This window comes from Quercus lobata, chromosome 2 (genome assembly GCF_001633185.2).
Source record: "Quercus lobata isolate SW786 chromosome 2, ValleyOak3.0 Primary Assembly, whole genome shotgun sequence".
NCBI classification, from domain to species: Eukaryota; Viridiplantae; Streptophyta; class Magnoliopsida; order Fagales; family Fagaceae; genus Quercus; species Quercus lobata.
In genome coordinates this window covers 514,533-528,068 of record NC_044905.1, presented here as the reverse complement: position 1 = coordinate 528,068, position 13,536 = coordinate 514,533, and the positions used below count along the sequence as shown (strand labels likewise).

At 34.2% G+C, this 13,536-nt stretch overlaps 1 pseudogene; it reads right to left on the bottom strand.

Moving 5' to 3' along the window:
• Positions 1–3,187: 3,187 nt before the first annotated feature.
• Positions 3,188–12,683, bottom strand: LOC115969177 (annotated as a pseudogene).
• Between the last annotated feature and the right edge of the window lie 853 nt (positions 12,684–13,536).

The window sequence follows — 13,536 nt, the reverse complement described above, 5'->3', positions numbered from 1 at the left end:
ATTTCAGAGTACTTATTAGGTACCCCAAAATATAGGTGACTTGTTACTCTACATCAATACAACTTCAACAAGTGAATATTTAAAAAAAAATATGACATAAGCTCAAAAAGTTTGGTGAAAAAACAATATTGTATTAGGTAACTTAATTTATTGGTTGGGAGTATCAAATTAACTATACTCCTAAAGTAACTAATGATTTTCCCATGTTTCGTTATCCCTTTTATTTTCTTTCTTGTGCCTTTGAAGATATTTAGATGAAAAACCTTCTGAGTTCAAGATCTATGCAAATATAGTGTTTAATTTTGTGACGCCCATGGTAGCAAAGTTTTCGTTGGATAGATAATAAAAGGGTTAATTATACTTTTCAACTTTGAAATTTGGTATGGGTTTGATTTTAGTTCCTCAAATTAAAATTTTCTGAATTTTGTCATTGAAATTTTGAAAAGGAAGCAATTTTAGTCTCTCCATTTTTTTTTTTTCTATTTATGTGACAAACTGGCATTAATCCAAGAACCCCATTTTTGAGGGACCAAATCGAACCGGACATAACAAATATCATGTTTAGAGGACCATGATAAAATCGACCCCATTGATGGAGGGCCATTTTTTTTTTGAAACTTCAAGGATCAAATCTGAATTTTTTAAATTTGGAGAATCAAAATCAAACTTATCCTAAATATCGAGGACCAAAAGTATAATATACCCATAGTAGAATATTTGGCACTAACAATTGAGGCCATGACTAACAATTTGATCCTCAGGCTTTTGATTTAATCAATTCAGTTGCAAAATAGGACATATCTTTTTTTTTTTTTTTTTTTTTTTTTTTTTTTTTTTTTTGAGAAACAAACAAACACACACACGCACACACAAGGGACATGGAAAGAGGTTCTAACACAATAGGACAGACTTAATTCAAGTAATTCATACATAGCGATACTGGCATTTGAAACTAATGATAAGGTAGAAGAACTCATACATTCACTATGTAATTAAATTTCATTATTCATTTGAAACTAATGATAAGGTAGAAGAACTCATATATTCACTATGTAATTAAATTTCATTATTCTTTAATGGAAGGGATTAAATTCAATAAGGGTCTGGTGTAAACCCGTTTACACCCTACAATAAGGATATGCCACATTAGCCTTTTACTTAAAACTCATTGTAAAATTATACATCTCACACACCTAATAACATCTCAAAAAACCCTATATTTCACGTTTTCATACCAGATCTAAATCTCATCTCCCTTTTGGACCTCCTTCCCCCACCACATTACCTTGCCGGAGTTACTATTGAAATCTTAATACGATGTCAGAGCCTCCGTGAATGTTGTTTCGTGACTTCAAAGGTTTGTTTACTAGGTAATTTTATTCTTTTTCTCACTTTGGATTTTAAATACTATGCTTCACAGAATTCGAAATTGTAATAGATCAATAGCAATATACACACAACAAATGAAAAGATTGGAAGAACTCAAAAAATCAACTTGGAAAATCAAAAATGCATTTTACAGTACAAAGCTATGTCCACTAAACCAGTAGAACTTTATGAAGATCTATCTACTTCTCCCATAATGCAACAAAGCAGATACGTACATAAATGACAAGGGTTAAAAGCAAATTTTCAAAATTACATGAAAAGTAAGTATCTTGAAAACCATTTTGGGAAAAAAGAAAAATAAATAAAGCAAAATAAACCTTGAGGGCTTCCTAGATTCGAAGGCAACTCCAATTGCATGCGTGGCGGAGGAGACGATTGGGTGCTTTCCAAATCTAAGAGAAATCTTGAAATCCATTTTGGGGAAAAGAAGAAATCAAGAAAAAAAAAAAAAAAAAATCCTTGAGGTCGCAAAACCACTGTCAAGACAGATCCGACAGTCCCTCTAGTAGCATGTGGTCGTTGCTGCTAAAACAATGAGATTTTGGTTTAAGTTTGATCCGAAATTGAAGACGTTGATGAAAGTGGGATTGGTGTGATAGGGTGTATGTTTTAAAAAGTAAAAGATTATGTGACAATCTAGTATTGGATGTGTAAAACATGGGTTTTACACTTCATCTTTACCGAATGTGGACTTTGAATGTAAAATATCACAAAATGTAATATACGATGTTTTAATTATTTAAAACAAGAATAAAAGATTCCGATTAAAAAAATGAGGCAAAATTTAGACACAGTACTGTATGTACTATTACTTAAGTTCTCATTTTAAAATTCAGTCATCTGGCTAGTTAAAAAATTGAGTAGGTAGCATTAAGCACAACCTCTTTTTCTTTTCTTCCCTCTCTCTCTGACCTGAGACCAAGAGAAAGTCCCATGGCTTCAGACCTGACCTCTTAGAATTCTAACACACACCAGTTGGTGTTGAAAACTTGAAACAATATTGGACGCAGTTGGAATTGGCGGAAAGTGACCAAAATTAGAACCAGAAGAAAACAACACATTCAATTTCACAAGGTAATAGTAGATTAATGGAGATGAACAAACCAACCATTAGACCCATTATTTAATCTTTGAGTATTTCACACTAACCAAACCAAAGAATTACAAGGTAATAGATGAGATGAATCAAAGAGCAGATGGAACCCAGTGATTAAGGGGCAAATTTGAGACTTTGAAAATAATGGAATTAATGGATAAGATTGTTCTTTTTTGCTTGATTTTGATTAGAAATATGAGACTTTGAACCCATGGAGTTTTCATCTGCTGAGATTGTGTGCAAAGCCATGCGGTTTTCTTGTGGGTTAGGGAGATGAAAATGAAAGAAAGAAAGAAAACAAAAAGAGCAGTGCTTAACGCCGATTACACAATTTCTTTAACTAGCCAGGTGGCTGAATTTTAAAAAAACAACTTAAATTTTTCTCAACGAAAAAACAAGAATAAAATATCAAATTAACACTGACATCAATGTTTGATCAGTGAGATTTTAAAAACACTAGATGACAAAGGATTAGAGAGGACCGAAGCTCATAATAACTTTTTTTAACATGGGAAACATGCATTAACACCACTATTAGACTTTTATTATTATTATTATTTTTTTTTAAAAAAAAGGAGGAAAGAAAAAAGAAAAAGAAAAAAAAGAAGCAAAAACCCTTACAAACAAAAGGGAGATCAAAAGTAGAAAGAACTAACTCTAGAAGATATATTATTAATATACAAACGTTATATGTATCTATGTGTGTGTGTGTGTCTGATTCATTATTATCACACTTGTTCGACAAATTTACATCATGAAAAGTAGTGACATTTAATCCACCTACTTTCTTCTTAAGTCTAGCAACAAAGGCCAAATAAAAGTGTCTCCTAGTGCTTCCTGTGTACCAACTCCTTCACAGCCTTGGCAAGATGTTATTCATTCTGAACACTCTGAATCCAATTTGCATTTATGTGAACTTGCTCAATGCTCTGCTTCAAGGTTCTAACAATCTTGGACTCAGTTTGGTTTGCAAAAAACTCCTCTATTTCATTTGCCTTCTCAAATGAAGCAAACTGAGGCATAGATAGAACAGAACATGAAAAATGAAAAAAAAAAAAAAAATTGATTAGTAATAACAATAACAAAATGTAATTGAATTTTACTATATATCTGTTTTTTTTTTTTGGTTGTTTCTAAACTTAACTTCTACGTATTTGTAATTGAGATACAAAGGACAAAAATAGATACTCGTGGAACTAACAACAGGAGAGAAAGAGGAAGTGAAAGGCAAACCGGAGAGACAATTGAGCTGAGAAAATGAGTTATTAGATATCCAGAACCCCAGGTTTTTGAAATATGATCCCAGTTATCCTGCATTTCAATCACATGTAAATGCAGAAAAAATGTAATAGACAACAAAGTGGAATGTACTCGTGATGAACATGGGAATAGAATAATAGGGTATCAGTGCCAAAGTAAATCAAAACAAATTACCCTTTCATTCATGCATACATAAAGATTTTAGTGACAATAAACTCGAGAAAAAATAGTTATAGACTAGCATCATGGAATTTCTGACCAAAATAAACTATAACTGTACTTGAAATTAAACTAGCAATTTCAATATAGATGTGGCTTCACTTGATATTTATGACATAAAATCAGAGATATATTTCATAATCTAAAGATCCTACAACTTCATCTACTCTGGAGCTCGGTTATCAGGTTTTGTTCAATCTGATGGGATTCCACAAATACTGTTAAAAATCAAGCATCGCCTCTCTCTCTTTCTAGAAATTTCTCTCTAATTCCTTACCTTTCTCTCTTGCTCTCTTTCCGGAATTCTCTCCAAGATAGTTCTCATAATTTCTCTAGAAACTTCCCTGCCCTTGTGAATTTCTGCCACAAGTTTAAGATGTCTAGAAGCTTGGTTAATTATTGTATTTAAAAAGATGAAGCTAGAAGCTTTAAAGTCAGTTCTCTTAACCGACATAAGACTAGTATAAATAGGATGTCATGTGCCTAGATGTATGATATGTGTGAAGTGAGGTGATGTGAAGTGAAGAGTTAGGTGAAGTAAAGTGTGTGAGGTGAAGTAGTGTGAAGTCAACAGCTAATGTGTGAAGTGTGTAGAGTGAAAAGTAAAGTAAGAAAATCCTAGTGTCAGCAGTTTCAAAGAGTTGGTGTGTGTCTTGTAAAAGTCAGTGTGTTGGGATTGTAAGAAGCCTTGCCGTGTGGTGTTATTTGAGTCTAGTATTTGTGTCATACGTGGGAGCCCATACAAGGCTTTCCATTAGTCAAAGTGTTGTAATTTAAAGAGTCAAGTTTTAACTAAAAGCTCTTTGTTCAATATTTTGTTCAACAATCTAGCACCAGAGCTTCCGCTAACTCAACAAATACTAGAGCATTAAATTTATTAAAAAAAAAAAATTCAGACAGCACTTAGGCATAGAGATCGTAAAGGTTCAATGGCAGCTCTTCTTGTCTTCTTTGAAGCCAGCAAAAGCTCGAAGGTCTACCAGTTACTTTCTTTAAAATAAAATAAAATAAAATAAAAATGATATATTATTTATTCCTTTGTTTTCCTCAAATCCACATGTCAAATCTTAGATCAGTCTCTAAATTGTTCAAGGACAATTTTCATCAATGTGAAACATGGATATTGTGCATGCACATGATCGTCTGAATTTCTTCACAGCAATGTGCCTTTTGCATTTTACTTTACAAATGGAGTATTACCTTCAGCCATGTCCAAGCTGTTTCGCGTCCTTCCCTACTGACAGCAAGTCCAAGAACAGCATCATGGGTACAAACCTAGATCAAATGGGAAATAAAGCCAGCATCAACATCCCAATCTCCATCAGGCAATATTTATCAACTTTTACAGAAAAATATTTTGACCTTCGCAATTATACCTCAGAAGACAACAAAAAGTTGAGAGCTTCAAGAATTATGCTGGGATCTGGAGAAGATGCTAATGAACCTACAAGCACAAAAAGAGACATGTCTCCAACATACTAGAGAGATTCAAATAATGTTTTGCAATATTTCAAACAATGATATATTATTACTTAGGACGCGTGTTTTCTCCTGGCTCAAATCAGTCTCTCTGTAAACTCTCAAAAGATTTTCAAAACCAAATCTGTTTGAGCTGCTGACTCTCCGCATGACAGCCACATATGCTGCCTGCAACCACAGCCCATTAGAAAACTTGATAGGTATTGTAGATGATTAATTACTAGTAATTGACCAATGCTTTTTTTACCAACCTTTCTTATGTCAGGATGGAGGAGTGGCGTATTTCTGTCGTCCAAGAATGCATGAAAACGCCTACTTCCTTCTTTCAGTGCTGGATCATATCCAAACACAGCAAGGGCAGTCCAAACCTCTCCTCTTAACATTGCATCTAGATGGCTCTCACCTTTCTTAGGCTCCCAACCAAGCTTTCTGCCAACGAATTCAAACATTGAACAAAATAAATGGAAGATTGAAAAAAAAGAAGAAAAAAAAGAAAAGAAGAAGAAGCTAATCTTGCCCAATATACATACATATATATATATATATATTATTAATATTTCGATAATTACAGCAATGGGGGAGGGAGATTTGAATCTTGGTTCTCCTCATAAAGGAGAGCAAACAATGCCACTGAGCAATAAGGCTCTTGGAATTGCTCAAAGTTTTTAACTGCTCATTATTTGGGTTAGTGATACAAACCGGGTATCCATTAGCATGTAAGGTCTGATATAACTCGTTGGTGGTCTGCAACCATCAAGTCAAAGATCCCTTCCTTGGAAAGTTTTATACATAATATGCAACTTCAGATGTGAAGTCTAAGGTTTATTCAATATAATTATTAGTATGTATGACGATTTTAAGCTTGACTAATCATATATAGAATATCTCCAAATAAAAGAAATAAATAGGCATATAAGTCAAATAATGCAAGAAATATCTATATCCTAGATCTTGAGGTAAAACTTTGTGAGTCTATCACAACAAATCATGAAAGAGGAATCGCAACGATCCTTAAGTGACTTTTTCTTCTTCCTTACAGCACACTTTTTACATTCTGAGACATTTACGGTTGTCCCAATGATTTAATGAAAAAAAATACCTGTCTGCTATATATTTGGTATTAGTACCTCTATTTAAGAAAGAAAAAGATAACTTAATTCAGAAAATGTCAGATATATATATTATCGATAGTAGCATATCAATCACCTATTAAAATTCTAATTATTCATTATATAAAGAAATGATACACTCATGCTATAAATCTGTGGAAACGTATTTTCAAACATTCTAGTACCTTAATAGTTAACATCTTACGGGTCTTTCTCAATCAAATGGAATAAAATCAACTTCAAAGATATCACTTATATCGAAAAAACAGTGGACAGAGCAACCAGAATGACTAATAAACAAGGACCACCAAAGGAATTTCAATTATTTGTATTTAGGACAACTTACATTGCTGAACGCAGGAAAAGGGTAATAAAAAATTGTTTAATGTATTCCAGCAACTCGGGGTTTGCATCAGCTGCAATTCTTTCAACTTTAAAACTTATCTGTGAATAGAGGGATTAGAATTAGGACTAATAGCACAACTGAAATCTACAAAGTCTTAAACAAGAGGTGAACGTTACATTGATTAAATTAGACAGCACGGTATATTCAAGTTCCCCACTATAAGCACCCATCAAGGTAAGCAATGAATTCAAAGGCTGCTGGCGAGCCATACAAAGGGCAAATGAATCATCCAGGATTCCTGTTGAAACAAAAATAGGTTGTGTTAAGTGCTCTATTCTACCATAAACACATACTATCATAAGATGTATGAGTACAAATATCAAAATTACCAAATTTGTCTGTTGCAGATAAGTATTTGGAGTTTAGCTGCAAGGTCCTCATCATATTTAACCCTATAGAAGCCAGTCTGATTGACATTAAGTTTTACCCAAGATGATGCTAAATTGTTTCCATCACTCGGGAGCTCTTTCATATCAAGAGTTTCAGACTTTGTTTGCAGTAGAAAATTCTTGTGCACGTCATATGAGCCTCGGCATAATGTTATTGGAACAATCCATTGCCCATCCCCAAGAGAACCACTTGCCAAAAATTGTGACTGCCATTATTACATTGATTTTTCAGAATTCAGTAAGTTCTCAAAATATCATTAAGTGACACTAATTTCAAAATGAAACGACTCAGTATGCATCAGGGTTAAGAAATGTTATTTCAGGAAAAAATGGGTGAAAGAGACCAGACACAAGAAACCTGCTCAAACACCAATTTCTGATCCTTGACTTTGACAGAGACAATTGGGTACCCCTTTTGCTTTGTCCATGAATTCATTAGCTGGTTCACAGGCTCACTGCATCCCTCCTCAAGTGAAACCCACAAATCTTCTGACTTTGCATTTGAGCAAGCAAATTTTTTTATATATGAAGCAAGTGACCTCTGATTTACAGATGAGAGAAAAAAGATAATTAACTGACATACAATTACATAAGAAATATTTTACTAATGAGAAAAAATTGACTAACTGAGCTTCTTAATCCTACGAAAAGATTTGAACAATTATATCATATATTGAAGGAGATGATTATTCGCTAAAGATGGACCATAAAAGAACGAACCGTAACTGCAATCATTTTAGTAATACATGGCAGCCAAGAAGAACCTGGAAGCTAATCAAGCTGAAGGCAATTTTGCCAGATATCAAGTAGATAAACTTTCTAAGAGTATTTCTTATCTAGATGAATATCACCATTGTTACTATATATAAAAAAGAAATGAGCACTTTGCGAAATAGTAGTTATATAGCATTCATCATGATAATGGTTTCTGCCTAAACTTGCTACTAGAAGGTTACTATTGCTCTATCTTTCTTGAAGACATAATTTCTGAAAGGTTTCCATGACATAAATTTCATGTGAATTTGAGGTGGAGGGAAAAGAGTTTCTTGAATAACAAGAAATTTTTATTTGGGACATGAAGCATATACCAAAAGAAAATCCAACAACCAACCTGGAAGCATTCAACACCAAGATAACTTTGCAGCATCTGGATAACAGATGCACCTTTTTTGTCACTCTTTGTGTCAAAAAAGATTTCATCAATCTCTCTAGTATGATTTATCTCCACCTAAAAAAGTATGCTTTATATAAAGATAGACTCAAAAAAGTAACAATACTGATTTTTTAAAAAGCAATTATACCAAGAAAAGAAAAAATAGTGCATGCAGAATTACCTCAATGGGATGGGACTCTGCAAGCCCGTCCAGCCTAAGACCTTCTGTACATTCATTAAGAAACTGAGTCCACACTTCCCATTCTGGGAACAAGTGATTAGCTGCTAAATAACTGACCTGAACATATTCAAATAGCCGATATATAATTTAAAAGCATGCAGTGTAATAAGGAATAATGTATAGGGATATGACCCATGCTGGCTGTAAAAAACAGAACCATTTACAAAGAGCTTGGGCTACGTTCCACCAAAAATAGTTACGTTAGTTTATTTTAATAATAAAGCCAGGCTCAAGCCAACCTTTGAGGCTTTATATATAAACAAACCAATCTGAAATTTTAATAAACAGCTCAGTTTGGATCTGTTGCAATCCAATGCAATATATACCCATGTTGCGAACCCCTCATTCAGCCACAAATGAGTCCACCATTCCATCGTTACAAGATTGCCAAACCACTGATGTGCTAGTTCATGGGCTACAACAATCACAACCTAGAGAAAAATAGTAATTAAACACTTTGTGTAGTGCTATTGAAACAACAGCTCCATACTATATTAGCCAAACGAAATCCTAACAAAAAGAGCAGCATGCACAACATGCATATTACCCTCTGCTTATTAGCAGCTGCGGAATTCTGATTGTCATAGATCAAATTTGTTTCACAGCATGTAACCAAACCATAATTTTCCATGGCCCCAAAAGCAAAATTAGGAATTGCAACCATATCCAATTTGGGAAGAAAGTAAGGCACAGCAAAGTATCTGCAGAAATTATCGTGGTTAATTGGAATTTCAAATAACACAACACAAGCATCAAAATGTAACAACTTGAAGGATTGCCAATATCCATAATCCAGCGTCCACTTAAAATGCATTATTTTGCTAAAGACTTGTATACTGTGTCTCTTGATCAATAGTTTGGTGATGATTCACAGTAAAACTTACTCTTTGTACAATTCAAGTGTCCTAACAGCAACATCTAATGCGAAATTCCCTTGATTTACTTTACCAACCTGACAGTATACTCGAACTTTAATCCCTGTAAAGTGATGTAAGATTACACTATCAAGAACAAGGATCAATACAAGAACCAATGAACATAGTGTATTTTTTTACCATCAGATGTAAGATGTTCAACATAATCAAACAAGCCAACTACAATTGCCACCAAATATGTAGACATGATGGGTGATTCTTGATATGAAACTGTCTTCAGGTCCCCATCCACTTTTTCTTCAATAATTGGCATGTTGGAAAGAGCTACTAATTGTGATGGCACATCCAATGTAATTTTGAACATCGCCTGCAATGCCAAATAAGAAGGGCCAAATAAGCTTTTGTTTGCATTCTTTTGAAATTGATTTTAGCAAAAGAAGCACAAGATCTAAAATTAACCAAGAGAGGGAGATTGTGACACCTTGCAAGCAGGTTCATCCCAACACGGAAAGCATCGCCTAGCATCAGCTGGTTCAAACTGTGTAACTGCCATATTCTTCTTCTCACCATTGTGCTCATATGTACTAGAAAGCAAAATAACAACTTAAATATATACACATTACTAGTAAAATTCTCATTTAGCAGAGAATAGAAGACATTTAGCTCCATTTATAAGTAAATAGTGAAGATTGAACTCATTGCTAGGTTCAATCCCATTAAAGAGAGTATATACATCAACTTAAATCTTTAATTGCTATGGTCAAAGGCCTGCCAGATAATCTCAATCTTCATTGGAAATGAAAAATCTAATCATTCTAAGTACATTTGAATGCACTTTTTTTTATTTAAAATATAACCTATGGAGACACCCTTAACCCAAAAGCTTAACCCAGTAAGTATAAGTTCAACTATGTTATATTAACTGCTCACTCTTCTCAATAGTATCCAGTGGGGACTTCACTACTTCACCAACTATGGTACTACTCACATATTCAAACAGTAGGTATAGCATATTCTCTTTTATTTTAAGCTTAAAAGTTCTCTCTCACACACACACACTAATAGTTTATAAAAAGAGTTATGTAATAAAATTTGTATTATTATTGTAACAAGCAACACTCGAGTATTGTACCTTGTATAGAAGCCCTTCATTTTGTTGTTCAAAATTCCTTTAAAAGCGATGGTGAGAAGTCCAATCCCAATAGGAAGTGTGTCAGGAAAGTCCAAAACCAAAAGCTCATCTTCTTCAACCACATCAACATATAAAGGCTTCAACACCTGCCCAAGTCCAAAACTTAATTCATTTATTCATTCAGCATATTTTTATTTTATTTTACTTAGTAACGTGTAACACGGATTCAAATCTTTTAGATTTCCTAATAATTATTTTTAAAATATAAGGTCTAGACAAAGTCATGCCATCTCAGAATTCCACTTACAAAACCTTTAAAACAGTAATTTTACCCTTTCTAAAAACACCCAGACGTAACGTAACGTTTGCAAGAAAAGAATCAAATCCTCACTCTCTCTATAGTGGTCCCCACTTCGTGTAGACATCAACGAAAGAGGGTAAAGGCCGATCAATGGTGGAAGTGAATCCTTGCAAATCTGGTGTTACGCACGAAGGAGTCTGTCTGTCTGTCTCTCTTTCTTTGTCAAGTTTGGGAATAATTGACAAATCCGAGTTTTCTTTTTTCTATGAAGTGATAGAATTGGGATTATGCTTCATTGTTTTCAGTTTTCTTTACAATAGTCCTTCATGTTAACCGCATAATATTTGAGACCTTTATTTTCAAAAAGAATTATCAGGATTTGAAGAACTACTTGATAAGAGTATCCTAAGAACTCTAATGGATTCGAATCCCCAAAAAACACGCTTTATTAGTTTTGGTTGTTAAGTGACACATCATCGTGCTGACATTTTTTTTTAACACTGTTTCACAATTATTCCCAAAAAATAAAAAACTTTATGGCTTATCGTGAACATGCACCCATCAGCTTAACCAAATCAGGTTCACAGTAGCCGCCATAACGATGGCGATGGCAATGTTGAGTTTTCTTTCTTTTCTCCTTCTCTTCTCTTTTGCTCCAATTTTGACTTTTTCAAGTCCTTACTCACTGGCAGACACAAAGACTTCGAGAGACAGAGAGAGCTACATTTTTGAGCTTTGACAATGGAGGCGCCTTTATTTGCTTCTTCTTATTCTTCATCGCCGTTATATTCATGTGCTTTGACAACTTGAGTATTGTCATCGTCTTCATCTCTCTTATTTCATTGCAGTAGTTTCTGCAAAACTTACTATTCTGCCAAATTCAAATCTCCTAGAAACCTCTCCATCCGAACCTCTAGAAATAGCTGGGTTTGTGGGGTTCACGATGAGCAGAAGAGAAAATGTGGGGTTTTGGGTTTGTTTGCTATTTTGATTTAGGAATAGCTATGAAATGATGTCGTGTAAATAGTGGAATTGTGTTTTTATTTTTGGGCAAAACGAAGCATTTTTTGGGGTTAATTTAGCAAAAAAGAAAAAGAAAAAAGAAAAAACACGACAACACGATGATGTATCACTTTATAGCCAAAACTAATTGAGGATATGTTTTTACTAATGAAACCAAACTTTAAAGTGTAAAATCAAGTTTCTCAAAGTTCAAGATGTAAAAACCAAAAAACCCAAATTTCAGGGATGTGCTTTGCAATTAACTCTAGTTTAAATTAATTTTGAAAGTAAAGTAATTAGGGTAATAGAAAGATAAGATAGGTTAGATAACCGTGACCTGGTTAGAATTAGAAGAGTTTACAGTAGTTGGATGAGTGAAAGATATAGAGGTAGTATCAATGGAGAGTTCTGCAGCATTGAGGACGATGAAGCTGGTATCCGCAATGATGTTGAGCTCGATTGCCACAGACCCATCAAACTTGCATGTGCTCAAGTCTGGTTTCAACCATATGTCGTAGCGTTTCGGGACAGAAAATGTCGGAAGCCGAGGTTGCCCTTTTAATTGCTCCATCCTTTTTTTGTGAGATTCAAATTTCTCCTTTGCATCCTCCTCCTCTTTTTTCCTCCTTGCATCCTCCTCCTCTCTCCTTCTTGCATCCTCCTCCTCCCTTCTCCTTCTTGCATTCTCCTCCTCTTCTCTTCTCCTTCTTGCATCCTCCTCTTCCCTTCTCCTTCTTGCATTCTCCTCCTCTTCTCTTCTCCTTCTTTCATTCTCCTCCTCTCTTCTCCTCTTCCGCTTTCTTTCCTCTTCCGCCTACAAAAGTTCACAATAAGGCATCAATGGAGCAAAATGCATGGGAACTAAGGGAATATATTTAGGAACTTTATTTGGGATTTGGCAAGTGTGGAGATGGGACCAACTCGCTCAAGTGTTGAGCAGTGATTAAATGCTTGGAAGTATTTGATGTGTTACACTAGTGAACTTCATTTTTTGGGGGTGGAGGGGTGGTGGGGGAGGGGGGTTATAGAGGAGAATTAGAGTTTTTTTAATATTTGGAGGGCCATAGGTTGAGGAATGAGCTAGGTAAGAATTTTCTTATTTTTTTGGTGGTTTATTATTATTATTATTATTTGGGTTTTACTAACGTGTGCCCTTTGGGCATACATTAATAAACACTTTTAGGAAACTTTTTATGGGAAAATGAAAAAGTGATTAGCTTTTTTGTTTCCTTTTCAATTTTCTATAAAAAGTTTCCTTAAATGGATAGTTAATGTGTGCCTTAAGAGCATACATTAACCGAACCCTATATTATTATCAATTTTGATTTTGTTGGGTTTTACTTTTATTGGTCCAGTATAAAAATTTGAGGGCCAATTTTAAATTTTGAAAAAGCAAATCTAAAATTTAGGGGCTTGAATAAAGTTTTAGGTTTGGCTTACCTCTAGTATTTTTTCAACTAGATATTTAGTTAGTTTCTTGTTGAG